Source organism: Saccoglossus kowalevskii, chromosome 7, assembly GCF_978046115.1.
Source record: "Saccoglossus kowalevskii chromosome 7, keSacKowa6.1, whole genome shotgun sequence".
In the NCBI taxonomy this organism is placed as follows: Eukaryota; Metazoa; Hemichordata; class Enteropneusta; family Harrimaniidae; genus Saccoglossus; species Saccoglossus kowalevskii.
In genome coordinates, this window is record NC_140647.1 from 30,191,269 (window position 1) to 30,215,228 (window position 23,960).

The window sequence follows — 23,960 nt, forward strand, 5'->3', positions numbered from 1 at the left end:
GGATGGCCGTATACGCTAAGACACGTCGGAATGGAATTATTGAGCCGATCACGTTTACAAACAAATACGCCAATTTATTTTCGTGAATTTAGACTCATGTGCGATTTTATACAGATCTTTTTCTATGTAACGCTTTCATTTATTTATTAAAACACGGCTAATGCATATTATAACGCCTCACAACGAGATTGAAAATAGTACATGTTGAATGTCTAGTGTACTTTTAAGTAACTGATAATATCTGGAATGAACTAGAATTGGCGTAAATAATTATGTTACACTGCTGACAGTAAATTCGCCCCGAAATTCACTCTCCGAAAATATTGGGGTGCAATTTTATTTGTTACCAAACGTCAATAGACTGTTTTTTGTTTTGTTTTCATTTTGTCTTATTTCGCAAGCGTACCGGGTCATTTGTTCACGTTACATCATGTCTTTTGTTTTGAGATTTGAATCGTAATAAAAAAAGCATTTTTACAAAATAGCAAGTAATGATATACTGAGTGCAGAAGTATCAAGCCAACTTTCACATGGAAGTGTAAATGTCAAAGAAGATTAACCAGAGCGTTTCTATATGAAAATGTGATAAATAAAACAGAATAACAACAGAATTGAAGACTTGCATAATTAGATAAATACAAATAAAATTATGTCAGCCAGTCTCAAGTTTGTTAGTAAACGTATTTCGCTGTAGATACTTAGACATTTGTATCTTAAATAGTAAATAGTAATTTGAAGGTCAAGTTAATGTCCGAATATACGAATCGTATGATTTTTTAAATTTGGATGTCAATTTTAAATAAAAACATATGAAAGAAATGCACCAACTCATTAAAACGAGTTATATGAACATAGTAATTATTTAAAATTCGCGTGAGTTTCAAACAACACTCATATTAATACTAAACACATTGAGTTGTGAATTTATTAACACATTATTGAATTGATATTTAGCTGTGATATTAATAAACAACGAGTATCTTTCAATTTGGTAATTAGATACTTTATGTGTCATCTAAGTTGAACTCAATTATTTTGAGCTTCTTGAATAGTAGTAATTTTCATTAATTCGTCTTCATCTCAAATGACAGATTGTTTATGATATGCCTCGTCTATGGAATTGAGGATACTCTTTTTTTTTTAGAAAACCCCTGAACAGACGTATTATGGTCAAATCATCCAGTGAGCTTGTATGGCATTGATGGGGCACAGCCCTCTACATGAGATTCGAAGCTAGTCATAGATTAGTCTTACAGGTAAAAGATATCTTGACATGTAGACTATCGATCCCTAAAAGTACTATGTCATGGAATCTCTATGGAGTTGGTCCACAAAACAACAATTGAGCTTGTTCGATTCACAAATTTTGCAAATAGATTATGACTGGAAATTAAATAAATGAAATTATCTGTAATGGGATTTTAAAGGTTAAATTTGGTATGGTTTTAACCCCAGTCGGATATAGTGATTGAATTGATACTTCCACGATGCATAATGTAGTTCGTATAGCAGTGTGTAGACTGGCAATATTGTACACGATGTGGGAGTCCCAAGGTTAGTTTTCAAACGTATTTCGATTTGTACCATCGTCAGTAAAGTCGACTTGTTAGTGCAGTGGTTAGAATATCATTTCTCAGTGGGTGCTTGTGAATGCCTCACTGGAAAAGTTCAATGTTTAGTCACATCATATATTTTAAGCAGGTACACGCTTTCAAGAATTTTAAAACCACAAAACTGAGTTTCATGAAAATAAAACTCATTGAGTTAAATTGATAGGATGATGCTTATAAATGACATGTATTAATTAAATCTAAACCTACTCATAAGATATACATAGGGATTCTTCAACTGACAATGCCATTAACTTGAGGATTTGCTGTATAATGAATTACCTTGACAGTCATCATTTCATGTGATCTGGGGATATCGTATATCATTTCAGGGAATGACCTAAATAAAGGTACATCACTTTCCTCTCTTTTGTTGTTGAGATTATTTTATATATTATAGTTGCGTGCAAATCATTTCCAAAACCATTATCTACTTCAGTTGATGACCCTCGTGATGACATCAAGTTTTAAACTGACCTGATACACGCTATAGTTTCAGAGCACAACAAATGCCGTATTCGCGCACGCTATTATACATGACAAACTCAATACCAAATATTTGAATACATGCGCAGGTATATCGTATTGTTTTCTTATGTATGCATTGATTTTTCATCATCCCATTTCTGTAAATCAGAATCAAGTAATGTTTTTTTTATATTTCCACAGAGTTAGCAAGGTCAAACGTGCTCTATTTTATACTTGTATGATATCGGAGAAAATGCATCATAAAAGAAACAATTTCTCAGAAAACCTTATATATTATTTAGTGTTTTCTTGTCCCAGTCAGTTTGAGTATATGTGTGTGCGTGGGTTTGTGAGATACAATTTGCACCTTTAACTTTACACATATATATTGATATATTATCTTGAACACAATCTGGCACAGGTTTGTAACTATCGTGAGTGTAGTCTTGTTTTTAAATGAAATGACATGTCTTTTAGTATTATTCAAATATATATACTAAGCCGGCTCTACTTTCCAATAATAATCGCAATTCTGCTTTTTATTTCCGTGAAAAGATTACAGTCACTTAATAATATGGCATGTATAAAATGTCATGGACTCAAATCGTGTTATCCATTCGTCTTCTGAAGTGTGGAACGGTCTTGTGCAATCAGCTCAAGTGTGGTGCCCACGGGATTTAGTATCTTGTGTTCAACACTTCATACCGATTCCATTTGATCACGCCTGATAAGCTCATATTATATCTAGCTGGTACATTAACTGGCACAGCTACATGATTTTATACTTGCCGGTAGTAGAAATTATTGCAAAAGCTGCAACATTACATTATCGAAAGTGAGACAAACTGTGTAAACCTAATATATAGTATAGTCGGGCGCAAAACTGTTCGAATGACGACTGTATAAATAGGCTTGACAATAAACAGTTATATTACATGTTAGTTTCATCAAGCATATTCGTAGCCAAGGTATCGATTGCCAAGCGGGTATTCAAGTCTTCAGAGAATTATAAGCGGAATGATCGATGTTGCTAGGGCAGTTATCCAACTAGAGAAAACAAAACACATTTTACTTCATGTGGATGCCAACAAGTAGCAAAGGTGTAATAAAGTCATGATGCTGCAACTATATTCATTGTCTTGACTAGTTGTATTTATGTTTACGATTGTGCAGCAAACGTGTGATAATTTCCAAACGTTTTTTTTTTCTGACGGACTGTTAATACATGTTATCGAAGATGTCCGTAAGAAATAGAAAAACCTCCACTCTATAATATTATTTTCTGCAATGATCAGAGTTGGTGAGAAAAGAAGAGCCGTTATTTTGAATGGTAGGACCATCAGTATTGCTGCACGCATCAGATAAAAAGGGACAATTATTTAGGAAAGGCCAACAACGTCGACATTCTGCGTACTGCGTCACAAGAAACAATTTTTAAAGAACCCAGAACAATACAAAAACCTATTTACCTGATAAAAAGCACATATTTTGATGGTATTTTGTGGACTAGTTTCAATTCACGTTCTGGATATTATGTACAGATTGCGGTAAAGTGTGAAATATATTATTTGTGGTCATGTTTATATTTACGCTTCATTGACAAATATAAATAAATACATCGATTCACGTGAAGTATGTATTGAACAAGTAAATGTAATTACAAATATGTTTAAATGAGTTAGAACCAGTAGTGCTGCAGGAGGAGCAAATCCTATGTGAACTAATTTAGATTTGTTTACATTGAATGTGTTGTATACATACACTCAATTTTATGCACAGTTTTTGCAATGCGTCAGCCTTATTTGACAATGAGTTTTGACCGTGATTTTCGCATTTAAAGTCATGAGATTAAACTTGAAAATAGAAAACCAAACGTCGTGTGTATTCCTTGGAAAATGTAGCGAGTTGTTTAACATATATATATTTATTTAACAGCAATTGTTACAGCTTTGAAAACAAGTTCAATCCTCAATATCACTGTGCTGTTTGTACATACTGCAATATTTAAGGTTTGACAATATCTCTTTTAGAAACAAGGTTTCCTTTGAACTGGTTTAATGATCTATGTTCTTTTTGGATAACAATGTTAATTGTATATCTAGTTTAATATTAACCATTATATTGCAGACAAATACAATTAAAATAGGAAAAGATGGCAGTTAATGACATCATTTCGACCGGTCTCGAGACAGACTGGATTTGAAAATTGCAAATAAATAAATCATTCACACCTATTTTACACCAATCGTGCATATTATCAACGCCATATATACATGAAAAAGTTGGTCTTGTACTACTGACATGCAGTAGATTTGCATTTGCTGGCTAAAATTGTATGTACATTATCGCTGAAATCATTGTTACGGTATTTAGAAATAAATAATGTAGGTATATGTATGGACCGATGACGAAGTTTCAATTTTTAGAATCAAAAAGTCAAAAACAACGAATGAGCAGTACTACAACCATTTATCGTCTTCATTTGTATTCCATAGACGAAATGTAAATTCATTATAAATACACACACACATTTATTTCCCTTTAGCGGGACTCCCCATGTGTATTTAGATGCATGATTCAATTACGTGTAACTTGGTCACCCAGGTACGCGATAGAATAATGACGAACATCATTTTTGGACTACTTTTTAATTATTGAAACACTTTCGGATAATAATCATTTTATATATATACGAAATATTGTACTGTACATAATGTGTACTAGTCCTAATTATACATATAATCGATGCTATCAACGAGTGATATGGTTCATGAATTAAGAGTAACGTTAATTAACAGTATGTTATTGCATCAATAGACTTATGTAAAGGCTGTCATTGTTTGCCAATTGTATGTTATCTACAACAAGTGTTCTTTAAAATGCAATATGCTATTAAATAAATGAACTGTTAATCATAAACTAAAAGAGGAAATATTGTATGCAGAGTGACTATTGTAATTGAGTGTAGTATTCCATTTACTTGAACACCGGCCCGTGTTACCAGTACATTGCAGTTGTTCGTCCATACAACGGTGGATTGTGCGCCATATGTGCGTCATCACCTTTGTATTTCCGTCATTTTTTTGTATTAACAGATCTTCAAAGAGGCAACGGATTATTTGTTTGACATAAAACGTCAAACCATAAATTGTCTTTGTTTTAAATTGTGATTGAACGCGTGTTTCAATTGGTTCGTTGCATTGGCTGCGTTTAGACAAAATCAAATCGTTGTAAATGTATAGGTCTGCCAACGGCATAGAATTGCCAAACGGGAAAACTACAATATATCAACATCCAAGTAATGGCATAATCATATTTTGGTATATTTAACCTCTACACAAATAATACATGATTGAGAAGACAGTATTGAATCTCGCCCGCTGGCAACGTGATTTCTGTTGAGTATTATATAATATGTCGCATGACCTATGTGATATGACACACCTGTACATGACCAATGCACAGGAAAAGCAATTAAGTGATCGTTCGGCAAGTCGGCATAGTCTTTGAATACAGTCACCACTAATTATCAAGAGAATACATTACATGTCTGGCTGATGCAAATGCCCAAATGTATTCAATAAAACATGGTTCTAAAAATAAATGTAATATAATACAGTAAGCGTGCCCCAAACTGTTTTCCATTGAGAATTCTTAATAGACACGAGTGATTGCCACCTCATTGTTGTATAGTCTGAAATATGGTTACTTCAAATTGTATATCGCATGCATACTAATATTTTTTGGGAAAACGAGTTTATGTTTGTTGATGACGTCACAGAATGTGGACCCGGGTAGCAACACGCCGTATGTATTGAAAGGAGATCACTTCTCCATACTTACCTGTAGAACAGAAGCAGACAGTAACAGAAATAATGCTAGTATGATTTTGAAAGAATGGTAAAATACATTCTGAAAATTAAGCACTGACATACCAATCTATTGATCGAAAATTACTATTCCTACAGGGATTTCAACAAAGTACAATGGACAAATTACAATACAATATGTTACGATGGCCACTATTGAAACAATATTTAACTAATAATTGCAAACGTAAGATAAAAGCATGTACAACTGCCGTTGTTGTCTCGGTGATAAAGTCATACCCGAGGAGAACTGTTAAAATAATTTACGATTGTAACGATGGCTATTTTGAAAGAATATTTAACTAATAATTGCAAACGTGAGATAAAAGCATGTACAACTGCCGTTGTTGTCTCGGTGATAAAGTCATACCCGAGGAGAACTGTTAAAATAAATTACGATTGTAACGTTTTCGAGGTAGATTCAAATAAAGTGAGACTGCTATTCTTGTGATTGGGAGTTTATAATTAGTTTGTGTCGCTGTTTTGTTTTTCGATCTTAAATGTCGCTATTGTCTCCTCTGATTTTATTACTGAACATTGCAAGTGCTCGTGGTGGCATATGGTGCGTTCAGTCAAAACGAAATATACATTTCCTCATCGGGACTGCAATGATACGAAGTGAAGATTCATCGAGGAAAGATTAGGGCCGTGATTTATATATTTTCTGTCTGTTTTAAGAAGGTAATTACAATTCTGGGAATCAAATTATTGAATAAACACACCTAAGTTAACTGAACTTTATTTCATTATCCAAGACAGGCAAGTCATTTCCGTTTCTTTTTTTCTATAATTCAGGGATAATAGAAAAGAAAGACTTGGGACTGTATATTGTCAACATAGTCAGTCAAGATATTGATGTTTCAACCTCAAACAGGAGTCAAGAACGGGGTATGCCCCGGGGCCTCGACCACTGGGACATGAGATCAGGTAAGGGCTAGTCGATGTTTATCACTATCGAATATCAATCAGAAACACTGTATTCCACTATGCTGTATCTGTCATGCTGGAGGCATAATTACTGATACTTAATCATTGTACACCACGGCTTAGGGACAGGACAATTTGTTATCAGTTGAATTACACATAAGGAATTCCAATTTATAATAAAAGTAAGACTGTGAATTTATCAACTACGTTATACATACCAAAATATTGAAAATATTCAATATTCTTATCTATGTTCAATGCACCTGTGTGGCATGATTGCGACAATCACGAGTCGTGACAACATGCCGCGTGATTTTTTCAAGAACATAAAACTTCTGAGAATTACGACTTAGCTTAAAACGTGCACGTGGAATTTAATTCTTTTCCCTGGTTATTATATTGCTTTTTACTAGCTATTGACCACTTTGTAATAGCTGTAGGCCCAGTGCAGAGATTATTCAGAACAGAGCGCTTGTCATTACGTGATGTATAAACTTCATAGGCAGAAGATAATTTCCTGACGTTAGGAGGGCAAATACTCCCCTGACACGAAGGCAGAAACGCCCATTTCAGGTCTGCAGTATTATCGGTGCATGTTTCTTTGCTGATATACATGCATTCCAATCCCTGAGACAGTCACAAACATCACTAAATCCAGCCGAACCCGCGAGCGCCGCCATTTTGAACCCAGTTTTCTGCGTCGGGTGGCCAATAAACGTTTCACTGGAGCCTAAAACATGCCAGTCTAGAATAGAAGGATTTTTGGAAGGAAATCTCAGACTGCCGTACTAATTTGTTTGCTGTAATACATTTTCTTGGTATATATGTACATTAAACATGCGTATCCAACGTGTTTAAACCGAATTTTATTATCGTGTGTGCCTCTTTCGTGAATACGTCACAGGAAAAATATATAATTCACATTTCTCAGCGCACCTCAATTATACTTGCACGACTTTTTTCTGGCCCGTGTATAAGTCACTGCAAAAGCGTGTCGACCCTGATTGTCCCCAATGACTACCTGTCCAATAGGCGGTAATCGAATTACACGGTGTATTCACCGCCAATAATTTCTTATGTAATTTGTTCACTCGTGTGTGATAGTCTAGTCTCCTGAGTTATATTGTTGCACGTAATGAGCTACTAAATTGCCATGTCTAAACCGACTAATACACTGATATCCGCAAGAAGAGCCTTTTCCCAGTCGTACAAATATTGTTCGTAGTATTTCTCTTTATGTCCTTTATATATTATTCTACAAACACAGAATGTATTCAGATAAACGGTCACACACGTAAATGGCAGATTTAATATCACTAAGTAATTGGTTCAAATGGTCACGTGCACGTGAATAAATGGACCAATTAATTAAATGATGCACTGAAAACGCACTGAGGGTAGTTTCATTTCAAATTGTCTAGAAAATGTAGAACCGGAACCGGAATTGCGTAAAAAGAAATACGTGTCTTACATTTGGTTTAGGCTACTGTTACAGTAAACCTACATATCTCTTTACTATAACCCTGATGTAATGACACATTAGGGTAAATATAACTAGAGTTTGAGTTTTTATTATTTTTTAAAATAGATACAGTTTGAGGACGAGGCATATGTGTGTGGCTCGATTTTGGTCACTTTTTTCTGTTTTATACAGATTCAAAGTGTTTCTAAGGGTTACATAATCATGTCTAGCAACTTCCATTATTTATACAAATAACTTGTTATATAAATTTGTTTATGTTCAGTTACGAAAATGGTGCTCACAATTTTGGTTCAGTAAACAGTAGATTGCATGTTTTTAGCTTAATTGTGAAAGTGTGTTAAATTGTTATTACTTTAAACTTTTATGGGTTGATTTTACTGAATAGAAATTTTAAATTTTCAAGTTGTTTCCGAGTAACTACTGTTATATGTAAATGTTGATGCGATTTAGACCATCAGCAAGGCCTGACATAATTGTTATGCAAATTGCCGATTTTGTAATTCCGTGCTACGTTATTTACTTTGTTTAGAGGTTTAAAGGTTCCAAAAATACAGGTTAATAGATGGACACGTTTATATGCCTGTGAAAGAGAAACAAGTTTCACAAAATTACAACTGGAGCTAACCAAATTAAATATATATTATAATAAATATATATTATAATAAATATATATATTATATTTTTTTTATTTCATTACAAATTATGAGTTCTAAAATACCTTGGGTCTTATTCTTAATTAAACTCTAATTATTATTTCTGTATATGAGTGCAATTTAATACTAGTATATATTATATTAGTGAATTAAAATACAATTAAAATGCAATTCAACTGATTTAAACAATCTAAATATATGAAGACTGCACAAATCTGGCCAAAATATTACCCCGTTTTGATTTGTGTTAAATGTTACGTACCAGACTTTCAGCTGAGTTTCCGAACCGGGGTGATGTAGAACTTGAATTTATCATGTGTTCATATAGGACAAGACTACTGAACTAATGTTCAGTTACGATTCTGCTGACATCGTACGTAATTTGCAGTGATACATAAAATTAAGGTATGTATACAAAATTGTAATGCTATTACTCATCTCCAAAATTATTTTTTGTCTTGTATGTGAATTAAATACAAGTCTCAAATTTCCACTCCTTTTTTGACTTGATACTGCTTTCCTATCTTCCAGGAATCCGGAACATATTGTGCCATCGTTGCTATGTGAACCTGACGTCATAGATATAGTATCTTCCGAAATACAACACATTCAGCCTTATTATGGTATTATGGTATCATTAATATTATTATCATAACTAAAACATGTGACTGCCTTCAGATGCAACGCTTTATCACCATTTCAAAGCTTATCTGAATGTGCAACCAAGGAAGTGTTTTCTATCAGGCATGTTCAGTATTTCTTGCTTACAACGTTTAAAGTAACAATGGCGCCAGTGTTTAGGCCCAGCAGCCCCCCCCCACTATTGCCTTGGGTTTTAAAACTATAGATACCGATGATTGATGTGCTCATCTGTCAAATTTGGGGTTTGCACATAATTCATTTAGCAGGAATCTTAGCAGACACAATTGATGTTCTCAACTATATCCCAAAATCCCTTGAGGCAACTAGGAAATAAAGTCATACTTTGACATTTAAACGTAAAGTCTGCATCAGACAAAATCTACAATACAAAAGACAGGGTGAATTCAAAAAATAATTACTCAATTATATAAGATTAATATGATAATCGAAAAATATATATTTGAACAAAACTTAACATAACAGCAGAGCATCGTATACAGGGAGAGAGAGAGAGATTTTGGCATAAAATGTATTCTCTCTGTACTCTTTAAACAAAACATGATATGATATAGTCGACTTTGTCATATCTAGTCTGACCCAATACCCAAAGTAGTCACCATCCATGCATCTTGCTGTTTTATGGAGTAAATTCGAATTGCATGCACGACATTCGTGTTAATGATCGCATATATATGCATATATTTTTTAATAGAATTTATGATTTATTTATGTGATTTGGTTTATGAATATTTAATGAATGAAAATGAATATCTCTGTAAAAGCTGTATCAGTATACGATGCGTTTCTCGGTGATTAATATGTCAGATAAATAAATCAGTGAGTATGTGTTTGACATATCCCCGGTGTGGCACCCGTCATCATAATCGTTCACAGCCTGAGGTGACTTAAATATATTAAACATGGATATCACTGAGTCACGTGAATGATGACACTGAATTATGGTAATTGCTAAATTATCCTGGAGACTTTTAAAGGTGCGAGGTTCGTCGACATGTTCGTCTGATCATAACAATTATTTATATTCTGACAGTTTCTACTTCAAAACGAACATCATGAGAAGACACTGAAATAATGCAAACAATACTTTCTTCTTTTGCATAATTTGGAAGGTTAAATATAATACGGAAAGTCTAGTTTATTCGGGTTATTAATGTGAGTGATATAGACATTTTAGTATAAGCGTCTGTGAAATGTACAGTGGGTGAATTTCTAATTTTAACGTTAAGTGGGTGCTACGTAGGTGCTTCTTCAGTGACACGGGAACTTCTGAAAATGATATATTCAGGTCGCGAATTGAAGTTACTTTAATAAATGACCCATGATCAAAAGTACGAGGATAGCTCGGTACATGAAAGAATTTACATAACATATCAACCTGGTTTCCAAAATAGGTATTACAGTTACAAATTCAACGCACGCGAAGTAATATTGAAAATAACATAGAATTTAGTTGGATAAGATTATTTATACTACAAATAACAACAAGAATCAATATGTTTAGAGCAAGTAGATGTAGAACTACGATCGCCGTCCACCCTGGTAGAAATATCAAGAAACAATATCCCTTGCTTGTACTGTATATGGCGTAATGTTATTCACAAATTAGATGAACGACAATATTCTGCTCTGACAATATATGTGCTCAGGTGGAAAATTACACGCTGAGACGATGAGAGTTGTTCTGCTTGTGATTAAATGTGAATATATCGGTTTGAACTATAAGTTATATTAGACAGATTGTTTTTGTAATAACAAATATGTTTATATTATGACTTCTGGTTACGTTATGGATATTTCTTCCTAAAATGGGTTCAACGATTAAAGACAAATGAGCATATTTATTGGAGACTTATGTTACAAAAACGGCAACCATTTTTTTATTTTACAGCAGTATGCTTTGGAAATAGTCAGTCAGTCACATGCAATATGTATTTAGCGCTAAAACGTAACAACGTTTCAGAAATCAACTAAAGGTGGAGTCAACTGTGCATATAATAAACACAGTAAATTTATTGAGTAACTTATTTTTAAGTAACGCATTGATAAATAGGTTAGTAAACCCCATTCATTATAGCCGTTAAATATAAAGTAAAACAGACATAAATATACATTTATTTTTCAAACAAAATATTAAAGTTCGGGTACCGGGTGACTATCACAATGACTTGGAATCACTGTAGAGCAAAGGTGACAATTGTAAGCAAGAATACGTTAAATACTGCCCACTGTGAAATCATTCGCAAACGTTTTAATAACAATGAAAATTGACACAACCTATATAAAGTATATGATCCGATGACAAGAATGCCAGTACGTGATTTCAAGGCTGATTTTTTATCGTAGATGAGTACACGTAACGGTTATTTTATTAAAAAAAAGTTAGCAATTGAAATGTCAATTAGTAATTGAAATGCAACAACATGCACCGGCAATGAGGCTCTACATCAATCATGTTATTACGTCATCTGTAGGACGTTATGCACATCGACGTGTACATTTCAGTAGCCAGTATTCGGTTTCCTATATCAACAACAATGAAATATTTAATTAGAACAACAATAATCTAAATATAGTCTACAATATGCCTTAAATAGTCAGGTGCTATTTATTATGGTAAAACGTAATTGTGGGTAAATAAGATTCATATGTGAACATTGTCCTAACGTTTGTAGCTGGCCACTTCAAACGTTTACCTACTCAAATAGTATCAGTCGCAAAATGTAAAGTGAGAACGCTTATCGTGAATAGGTTACATTATTTTTTTATCAGATTCGTTGCCCACTGAACATGTACAGATATGCATACGGCGCTTACATTAACAAATGAATGAATGCAATGATATGGTCGAGACACAGCAAACAAAATGGTTATAAAATAGTGAATAGATGATTATGCAAACATACATTACAATAGGTTGAAGCATGTCATGGAACCGACTTCAAAAGAACTCTTAGACAAAAGAGAGGAAGAAACAAATGTTATATACACGGCTGACGTGCGTTACCGTACTATTCATCTTCCTATTTTTACACCATATTCGTTGATATTGATTTCTGTGGGTCATTGATTTACTCAAAATCCAATCTCATCTAAGAAAGTAACTAGTTTTTATTTTGCAATTTATCGGAATTCAAACGTCAGGCGTAATTACATCATATATATATTGCTTTGTGTTGTTTTATAAGTAAATCCACCCAGTGTGGCGAACATGGTGTGGAATACATATTTTATCTCTTACAATACACTAGCCATGCACGTTCGTTATTTTTAAAATCGTAATATTATATTCGATATTTTGTGAGTACACTTCTACGAACCCAATTGATTTAACGACATATATTCTGCTGAATAGTGATAAGCATCACTCAGTGTGTTTTTTCGTAATTAGTGTTATATCAATCGTCATTCCAATACTGCTGTATTTTGTTTACCCAGATTTAAAACAACCACAGCTCCTACTGTCAAGGTTTTCTAAAATATTTTATATGACACCTGGATACCTTCTTCATGGAATACAAGTAAAGTCGCATTGTCCACAAAACGGGTAAGTGTACTGAAACAATGCATGTATATGCAGCAGATGAATTGACTGTCCACATCTATAAAATAAGTGATGGTTTCAACAAACGTTGCAGAACCGACTGATTGGACAACATTCCGTAACTGTGGTCCAATACCGTAGAATTGAGCTGCTGTATTCTATACCATAACACGTGTTCACCCTACGTGACAGGTTTTATCTACGAGTGTTAACCCGGGAAAATTAAAACCAACGTTCTCTTGCTTTTTGTTATTATTTTTCTTCACAAATCAATAAATCTCATAATTCTGAATAATTCTGGACAGTTTGTGTATAATTTGGAGTAATTTGTTATGTTTAGTTTAAGTTTTCTTTGCTTGCGCATCTTTTCCGACCGAATTCATCTTTTTGACGCAGACACAGTGACGCTAACTTAGGGGGTATTACAATCAGCTGTCCTAACAGCCATATCACGGAGCTCAACTCAACTGTCGTACTTTTAAAAATCAATTGTATAGCATATCCGTCGCCGATTGAAATGGTATTAGGGCATCGAAACTGTTCGGCGAAGCTGCTAGGTAAGTATATGGCGATTCAATACTAATATTGATATTTACTAGCTAGCTATCCCACTATGACTTGTTCAGTGTGCCTGCTCAGACTGCTGCGGCGTCTCGAGTCGTCCATTTGATTCCATCATCATCATCATCATCATCATCATCATCATCATCATCATCATCATCATCATGTTGTGTTCAATTCCAATTTTAAATGTGCATCGATTTCTCAAAACAGTAATTTATAGACATGTATATAGTTCATCTGATCCAGAAAGTGATAGTTTAAACTTCATGTACATGTCCAGCTTGAATTTACATGTAAATAATCTATATGCGGACGTTGAGCAGGCGGACAACAACAGAGCCACCGAGCGAAATGATATTTTCCGTTTTGTGTTTCTTCCATTTGAGATGCATTTCTGTAAAATATTCCATATATGATGACTTTCTAGAATTCGCTGGTGTTGTCAAGAATTGTAGCATCCATTCTGGAAAATCCATATTTTAGCAGCTATTTATTTTCTTGAAATTAAAATGTTTTAATATGCAAGATTTACAGTAATTAATGAGGTCTTGATGTTAGTAATTTATATCCATAACCTCAATGGTATTCTTGTATAAAACATGTCAGTCACTTTCTTATTTTATCATATTTTTCTCTATAACATGACGAGATAGAACAATTTGTATAATATATTATACACTTGCGTAAATGACAAAGGTGTGTCAATAGTCAATAAAACAGCCTAGGCAATACTATAGTCATTTAGAAAAGACATACAATTTTGTTATTAATCTTATTATTATCTTATCTTTGTATTACATTTTAATTTGTTTAATAAGTTTTACAATACAAACACCATCTTTATTATTGCTGCATTGTGGATATACATTTGTAAATGTAGCTCCAGAATGTGAGTAACCATTTGGAATTCCTACTGAATTTTGGGACGCCATGAATTCACAGAAATGCTTTCTTAATTTCATTTCCAAATACTTGCTGTGATAGATGAATGTTTAAACTATACTTTATACATGTACCATAAGTGAATGAATAATATTACTAAAAAAATCCTTTGAAAATAAAAAAGTTTGCCATGCAATCTATTTGTATCTAACTACCTTGGCCTGTCTCACTGACCTGATGATCAATGGGATAGTGGCTTCCTATAGAGGAGAAATGTGTTAACTCAATATTGGATTTTGCAAAGAATTGTGGGATTGAAAATTCAACTGAACAATATAACCATAACATTTTTAAAAATAACTTGCACGTTCCTTGAAAACAGGAGAGGTAAAAAGCTTATTTTAACGGAGGGCTCTATGGAAAAGATGTGAGCCCCCCTCCCCCCAAATGCCCTCTTCAGTTCAATTATCTATCCCACAACTTTTTGCAAAATCAAATATGGAGTTAACACAGTTCTTCCCTATACATGTATATCTAAAACTGGATATTATGAATCACTGCCTTAACTATGAACCAAATAATAAGGTATAATTATTCCCTTAGAACCTAACCTGACTCACTGCACTAACAATCAATAAGACATTTGTTACTCATAATTAGGACTAGGTATTATTATTATTTTTAATAATTTTTTTGTGCCAGGCAACAGTTCCGGACATTGAATGTCACTGTTGTCTCTCCTGACTTTTTTTTATGTGCAAATTGCAAGTGCTGACACATAGTGCATTTTTGCCACAGAAGTCATATTCAAGTTTGGGACTACATGACAGGGCTGTGCGGCCATTTTCCTATCAAATGGCAATTTAATGCGCTATCCTAGTGGACCTTAATCAAGGTTCCCCCAAAGTCGCATTCGTTAGTGAATAAATCTTGGCCAGTGGAATTGGGCTTTCCATGTTCAGCCTGAGTAGGATTTGAACTTGGGTCTACAAATCATGAGTCTGATGCGACAACCACTATGCTACCAGTGACCGGTAGGACTAGGTATTATCAATCGAAGACGACCTGACCCGACTCACTGCACTAACAATAAAACTAATAATAAGGTATTATTATTCCCCTAAAACATAACCTGACTCACTGCACTAACAACCAATTGGACATTTTTTACATACATGTATAACAACAGTGTTCTCCCCAGACCTCTAAAGCGTCATAGTACAGTGATGTGACCCTGTGAGAAGTTCTTTCAAGGGTGTGGCCCCTCTAAATCCAAATCAAATACTAGAATATTAATAATTTGCCCATTGCACGTAACAGCAACAATGTGACAAAATAAGTCTCACAAATCACAAATGCTGCATACGTCTGGAAAATATACTGATTTGGTACACTGCTGTTATTTGCAGTTTTTGCTTTAATTTAAAAAAAAAACAAGTGAAATTAAGTCCCATTGAAAATAAAACTGTACATAAATCGAAGCAAAAATTATTCAACTGCAGGCGAGATCGCCAAAGAAAAAAAATGACTGGCAACACTATTGTTTGGAGGTGTCAATCTGCCCAACGAATGTATGTCTCGGCTACGCTGGTGGCTCACGCTTTGCCAAATTTTGCCGAATGACGAGTACACACATTGAGTTTTAAGTTGAGTTGCCAAATAATATATTTTATAGCCAAAATTGACCATATTTTAGGAAAGTAATGATTATTTGAATGTATAAACCATCTTTATAGTAATGTTCTTGAATGTATAATAAAGAAAAATGAACGACTTTTACCATAACATTTTTTCTGATAGTCGATTTTTCTAGGATAGTTGACGTCGCCATGTCTACAACAGAGCTGGTATTATGTTACTGTATTTTGCCGATCATGTATTAAAAAACTCTTGAAAATATGATACATCAGGGCAAAATGTAAGATAAAATATTAAACTTCGGTCTGAGCTTTTGCATCACTTCCTGTTGAAACACCATAGTTCCTCACAAAGTCGTATGTTATCGCATGACTTTGTGGACATTTTTTTTATCATCCCCAGTTCTTTCTAAGATTAAAACATTAACTCGAGACACATGTTAGATCAAAAGAAATACCTGGATTGCCAAGTCTGTTTATTAGTGGTTCTAAGATAATCGCCAATGAATCATTTTCAGGAATTTTTTAGCTCCGCTGTCGACTTTGTCGAGCGGAGCTTATCATATGAGTGATTTTCCGTCGTCGTTCGTGTCAATGTTTTACTTTTTCGACTTTTTCTTGAAAACTACAAGCCTAAATGCTTTTATACTTGGTGTATAAGTACCTTGGGTAGACTTCTCTTAGATTTGTTCATTTCATGATGATATCTTCAATTCTCTAATTTTGGTCAATATTTTTGTAATTTTTGATAAAAGGTGATATTTTCGACTTCTTGTTAAAAACTGCAAGTCTGATTGCTTTGATACTATACATATAGGTACCTCAGGTAAACCTCCCTCAGATGTGTTCATTTCATGATGATATCTTTAATTATCTAATTTTGATGAATATTTTTGTCATTTTGAGTAAAAAGTGATATTTTTGAATTCTTGTTGAAACAGCAAGTCCGATTGCTATACATTCTATATTGTTCATTTTCTTATATGATATCCTCAGTTCTTTAATTGAAATGTGCCTTGTTAACAGCGGAGCTATCTCAGCCGACAGGCTGCTTGTTTTGCTGTTCTATTTCAAACTTTATTTGACTTGATAAATACATAAAAGACAATGGAGTAAAATGATATAAAATATCAGACTGTCTCGTCTTTATTTAATTGTAGATAGATTGTTAAATAATTTTATACCAACAGTTATTGTATCAGAATGTTCAATGGGGAAAATTATGCAAATTAGATACAGTGTTTGACATGGGATCTAGGGAGAACACTGAACTTGGACTGGATTTTATTAATCCTGAGGCCCTGACCTGAATCACTGCACTAACAACCGATGAGACATTTGTTATCTATAACTAGAACTGGGTTTTACATGTATTAATCCTGAGACCCTGGCCAGAATCATTGCACTGATGACCAATGGGACACAGGTTACCTATAACTAGAACTGGGTATATTAGTTTCAGAGGACCTGACTTGACTCAGTGCACTAACTACCAATGGGTAATTTGTTATCTATAACCAGGACTGGGTATTATTAATCCCAGAGAACCTGACCTAACTCACTGCACTAACTAGCAATGAAACTTTTGTTACTTATAACTAATACTGGGTATTATTAATCCCAGAGGACCTGACCTAACTCACTGCACTAACTAGCAATGGAACTTTTGTTACCTATATCTAGGACTAGGCATTATTATACCCAGGGAACCTGACCTGACTCACTGCACTAACTAGCAATGGGACTTTTGTTACCTATATCTATGACTGGGCATTATTATACCTATGGAACCTGACCTAACTCACTGCACTAACTACTAACTACCAATGGGACTTTTGTTACCTATATCTAGGACTGGGCATTATTATACCCAGAGAACCTGACCTAACTCACTGCATTAACTAGCAATGGGACTTTTGTTACCTATATCTAGGACTGGGCATTATTATACCGAGGGAACCTGATCTCACTCACTGCACTAACTAGCAATGGGACTTTTGTTACCTATATCTAGGACTGGGCATTATTATACCCAGAGAACCTGACCTAACTCACTGCATTAACTAGCAATGGGACTTTTGTTACCTATATCTAGGACTGGGCATTATTATACCCAGAGAACCTGACCTAACTCACTGCACTAACTAGCAATGGGACTTTTGTTACCTATATCTAGGACTGGGCATTATTATACCCATGGAACCTGAACTAACTCACTGCATTAACTACCAATGGGACTTTTGTTACCTATACATTGTATCTAGAACTAGGCATTATTATACCCAGAGAACCTGACCTAACTCACTGCACTAACTAGCAATGGGACTTTTGTTACCTATATCTAGGACTGGGCATTATTATACCCAGAGAACCTGACCTAACTCACTGCACTATCTACCAATGGAACTTTTGTTACCTATATCTAGGACTGGGCATTATTATACCCAGAGAACCTGACCTAACTCACTGCACTAACTAGCAATGGGACTTTTGTTACCTATATCTAGGACTGGGCATTATTATACCCAGAGAACCTGACCTAACTCACTGCACTATCTACAAATGGGACTTTTGTTACCTATATCTAGGACTGAGCATTATTATACCCAGAGAACCTGACCTAACTCACTGCATTAACTAGCAATGGGACTTTTGTTACCTATATCTAGGACCAGGCATTATTATACCTATGGAACCTGACCTAACTCACTGCACTAATTTCATGTACAAATCAGACTTTTGTTACTTATACTAATACTGGGTATTATTAATCCCTGAGGCTCTGTTCTGGCATTTGTTAATGAGGACTGGGTTTTATTAATTCCAGAGAACCTGACCTGACTCACTGCACTAATGACCAATGAGTCATTTGTTAATTATAATTAGGACTGGGTACTACCGGTATTAATATTAATTCCCTGACTGACTCACTACACTAACTACTAATGGAAGACTTGTTACCGATAACCCTTAGGCCCTATACTGGGATAAATTAGCATAACGTACAAGCTTTGTATTTTGATAGATATTTTAACAATTTTTTTTTTATTTTTGTAGGAAACTTGGAAATACTATACAGAGAAATGAAAGAATATGGTATCAATGGCTTCAGTACCCATAACAATGATTTAGTAATTGTTTAGTGTCGCATACGACTTATGTACCACTTCCGTGTCACTGAGAATGTTCTAGAACCGTACTGTGTCTGGGTGGAATATTCTAGATTTTGTTTAGAAACTGGTTGAATAGGTAATAGAACACTGTAGGAGGCAATAGAAGGTAATGGAACATTCTAGAAATTGGTAGTAAGTTCCAGACTCATTATGTATGCTGATGTAATGGTCTATTCATAGACAGTGTGGGTATATATAGGGGAGTTGTTCAAGCACTGAGTTCAGATCGGAGATCTCGTTGAATTATTAGTTATTATATTAGTTATTGGAGTAGTGGTGTTTTACCGCGTTATTGTACTTGATGTTTGCAGAGTATAATAATACCAGTACCAGTTGAAACCTCATATGTTGGCTCCGTGTTCGTATTTTATCATCGCCGCCAGGGAAGTCTTTCTGTTACTGTTGCCATTTTGGTATTTGAACCATCACACCTGTACTATACCAATTACGGTAATATTACGTTGCGTGTGACATTTAGTAATTTTTAGTAATTGTATTACCACTTTTTCAGTTTTCTGATTATTTCGTGACTACTAGTATATGGTGTATTTTGTTATAACATGATGATAATAACAAAAATATTATAAAACTGTATTACAAGTGTATTACATAATGAGTGAGATGATAAGTAAGATGGTGCATTGTTTATTTTCAAGCATGCTATATATTAAATTGCTCAGTACTATGGAAAATTCTATAATATTTGAAATTGTAGTGTTAGATTCTTTAATTGGGCAAATAATACAGTTTGTACACCTACAAGACAAAAATATATTATTTCTGATTCTTGCAATACCACATTGTGTTGTGTTTATATTCTACAAAATGTTTGCTTTAAAAATTTAAACTTGATTGAAGCATAAAGCTTTGATCTTTATGATTTATATCTAATAATTTAAAAACAACTGTTCATATGTACCTGCATTGTTAACATGCCAGGACTGCTAACATTCTAACTGTACACGTGCATCAGACATCTTGTGATATACCGGTATATATCAATATGTATATACATTGTGCTGAAAAAAGAAATTTGGTATAAACATGGGATCATCCAATATGACAATAAAATAGATCATGTGTGGGGTCCAGTGCCTTTTAGTTTAGTTCTATATTTTCTGATGAGTCAAGTCTACTCAAAAAATGTAGCCCAAATAGAAAAATTCTTGGGATAGATAAGTATATGAGGTGACTGAGGTGGTACAATAACCTCAGTGTAGATCCACTGTTACACTACTGCCACCTGCTGTTGATTCATTCGTCGAGCAGAGGGCAGGGATATTAGGTAGGGTTGCAAATTCCACACCATGCCAAAGCATAATTAGATTACAAGTGGGAACATCAGTACTGTATTTCTGGTGACAAACCAGATTGTAAAGGAGACCCTGTATCATATGATCCAGTACTGTTGATGGGCCCACATGTACCATTATTTTGCAAGGAAGAATGTCTAACCTTGCGCATGGTGTTAAAGAAATTTTAATTTCCACATAAGTTGCATTTTTCTGATTTACCAAGTGCTGCTGTAGTCTCTGGCTTTAAGCTGGCACTCAATGGACAATACAAGAATTTGCTGATCGTAACATGTCCCTTTTTTTACATGGCTAACATCACCCAGAATGTTGTATTTATGGTAAAAGGATATTCACTGAACAGGGGCATGCAAAACTATTTTGATTCAATGGGACCAAATATAAGGAATTAGTTTGGCCCAGTCCTGCCTAGGTAGCTTGCCATTTTGAGGGCCTCAACAGAGGCAGCAGTCAACCACATTGCCAGAACCAATGATGCTAGGCATAGATGCACCAATATAATATGTGTTCTAAATATGGTAATCTGAAGACAGATACACACGAACAGTAATCTCATTCATAGGGTCAGAATGCCCAATAATGACAGTCTGGTCGAGGGGAATACAGGAACAATCATAGCAACCAAGGAAATGATCGTTGAGGTGGATGTGGTTGGGGTCAGGTGTTTTCAGTGGTATGAATTAAAGGATTCATTTTGTTTCCCAACCCTTATTTCCTGTGGCGTTAAATTGTTCAGTTACCGTAGCAAACTGGCTAACTATTACAATGACCCTGTAGGACCTTTCAGAAGTCAAGCACAGCTACAAGATCAAGTTGGCCAAAAAGCTTCAGTTGACTACATCACCAGTGTCTTTGGCTCTGATTTTCCAGGAAGTGAGAGAATTATTGGCAAATGGCAGCAGTGCAGGGCCTGTTATTCTCCCATATTTTTGGTAAACAATAAAGAACAATATAGACCCAAGCCAACTGAATCAGTATATTCTCTCAGAGCATTTCATGATGGTGACCCCAGCAGAGGTACACTGCTGTGTACATCAGGGGATTTCCTGATATCACTCAATCTCATACATTTGATTTAAGATATTAGTTCAATGTTTGCCCATTGTAGCCTCACAGGTTTTTTCCAAAATTAATGGTAGTGCCAGTTTTGTGGCTGCACAGCAGGCCAACAATGTGAATCCATTCTATCAATATCTGGTTGATACAAGAGCAGTTATTTTAGCACACATCCTTCAAACAATCACATTTAGTATTTCCGGGAATGTATTCTTGGGAGTGTTTCAGGTTGAGAGACCCGGCAGCCACACTTTTTGGCATGCAAGCACAGCTCAGACAATTAATGAGCTTTGTGGAAATGGCTCCATCTATGAGAGGCCTTGTGCCTCAAACAGCTCTCAGGAGTATGCTCGTCCAGGTCCACACACTCCAGTTGTGTGGGTCGCCACATGGGAAATATCATGGATCCCACAAAGCTTGACTGCCCTCAAGTGGATGGACTCAACCAACATAAGACGGAGATAACAGATTGCTCCATCAACTCCGGCTATAACACTGGTCATGGACGCCTTGAAAATAGAATGGGGAGTGGTTCCCTTGGAAAGCACAGCTCCACATAAACATACCTAATACCTGGGAGGGCACTAGATTGCTTTCTAGATGAAGTATAAAATAAAACAGTTCCCATCCATTGCGACAACACAACTGTATTAGCATATATCACAAAAGATGGGTGGACAAATCCCACAAACTAGCCAGCTAGTGGAGGAGATAAAGAGTGGGAAATAGAAACAGTGTGGCCAACACAACGTGCAATGCCATGTTGCACATTCCAATCTTGTGTTTCAGTTTATATGTTCATATATGTGCCTGTAATTTTGAATAGATAATTATTTAGCTGCGCCCCTTTCCCCGTTTTGGAATTTACTTGAGGGTCACTAATGGGCTTGAACTCACCGCAGTTCACCCACCACCAGGGTATACTTTGTACCCATTGAACATACCTACAATACATTGGTTTTGGCAAGGTAGGTATGGCTTCACTATGCAAAATTTCGAATAATTCCCCGGGAATCTGATAATGCAATGATCAGTACATTAACAAAGGGAATTATGAATTGTTGTGGGTCATGAGACAACAAAATAATGCACACTCCTATGTTGGCACCTTTCATATATCGATTAATTACAGATTCCGACAAGAGAATAATACATGCCACTATTTTCGTACCAATCGTTTATTGAATAATAACAGATCCCGACAACAGAATAATACATGCCACTATTTTTGTTCCAATCCAATATCGAATAATAACATATACCGACAACAGAATATTACATGCCACTATTTTTGTACCAATCCTATATCGAATAATAACAGATACCGACAACAGAATAATACATGCCACTATTTTTGTACCAATCCTATATCGAATAATAACAGACCCCAACAACAAAATAATACATGCCACTATTTTTGTACCAATCCTATATCGAATAATAACAGACCCCAACAACAAAATAATACATGCCACTATTTTGGTACCACCCCTATAGTAAAGTATAGCAGTTCCCGCCAACTAAATTATATGTGCTACTATTTTGGTACCATTCCTATAGTGAAGTAAAGCAGTTCCTGGCAACTAAATTATATGTGCCACTATTTTGGTACCATCCCTACAGTGAAGTATAACAGTTCCCGACAACAAAATTATATGTGCCACTATTTTGGTACCATCCATATAGTGAAGTATTACAGTCCCCAACAACAAAATTATATGTGCCACTATTTTGGTACCATCACTATAGTGAGGTATAGCAGTTCCTGCCAACTAAATTATATGTGCTACTATTTTGGTACCATTCCTATAGTGAAGTAAAGCAGTTCCTGGCAACTAAATTATATGTGCCACTATTTTGGTACCATTCCTATAGTAAAGTAAAGCAGTTTCTGACAACTGAATTATATGTGCCACTATTTTGGTACCATCACTATAGGGAAGTATAGCAGTTCCCGACAACAAAATTATATGTGCCACTATTTTGGTACCATCCCTATAGTAAAGTATAGCAGTCCCAGACAACAAAATTATATGTGCCACTATTTTGTTACCATCACTATAGTGAAGTATAGCAGTTCCTGACAACAAAATTATATGTGCCACTATTTTGGTACCATCC

The 23,960-nt window shown here is 34.9% G+C and overlaps 1 long non-coding RNA gene across 1 annotated transcript; it reads left to right on the plus strand.

Annotated features, from left to right (window-relative positions):
• The first annotated feature begins 13,608 nt into the window (after positions 1-13,608).
• LOC146740929 (uncharacterized) lies at positions 13,609-20,268 on the plus strand. Its single transcript, XR_014930014.1, has 2 exons — positions 13,609-13,771; positions 19,355-20,268. It is a non-coding gene; the product is annotated as an uncharacterized LOC146740929 (long non-coding RNA).
• The last annotated feature ends 3,692 nt before the right edge of the window (positions 20,269-23,960 follow it).